The sequence below is a fragment of the Psammomys obesus genome, unplaced genomic scaffold (assembly GCF_907164565.1).
Source record: "Psammomys obesus unplaced genomic scaffold, mPsaObe1.curated_primary_1811, whole genome shotgun sequence".
Taxonomy (NCBI): domain Eukaryota; kingdom Metazoa; phylum Chordata; class Mammalia; order Rodentia; family Muridae; genus Psammomys; species Psammomys obesus.
Genome location: NW_026596046.1, coordinates 37,152,624 through 37,153,179, shown reverse-complemented (window position 1 = coordinate 37,153,179; position 556 = coordinate 37,152,624).

The window sequence follows — 556 nt, the reverse complement described above, 5'->3', positions numbered from 1 at the left end:
GAAGGAAGGAAGGAAGGAAGGAAGGAAGGAAGGAAGGAAGGAAGGAAGGAAGGAAAAAAATGTTCAACTTCCCTCATCATCAGAAAAATGCTAGTAAAAAAGACTCTGAGATTCCATCTCACATCAATCAGAAAGACTAAGATGAAAATATCAAGTGACACCACATGATAGCGAGGGTGTGGAGAAAGAAGAACACTCTTCCACTGCTGGTGCAAGTGTAAACTTATACAATCACTTTGGAAATAAATCTGGTGCTTTCTCAAAAAATTAGGAATAGCTTTACCTCAAGGCCTAGCCATACCTCTCCTGGGTATATACCCAAGATACCCTCCATAATCCAACAAAGACACTTGCTCAATGCTATTCATAGCAACTTTATTCCCAATAGCCAGAATCTAGAAAAAAACCTAGATGTCCCTCAACCAAAGAATGGATAAAGAAACTATGGCACATTTATGCAATGGAATACTAATCAGCTTGAAAGAAAGCAAGAAAGCAAGAAAGAAAGCAAGAAAGCAAGAAAGCAAGAAAGCAAGAAAGCAAGAAAGCAAGAAAG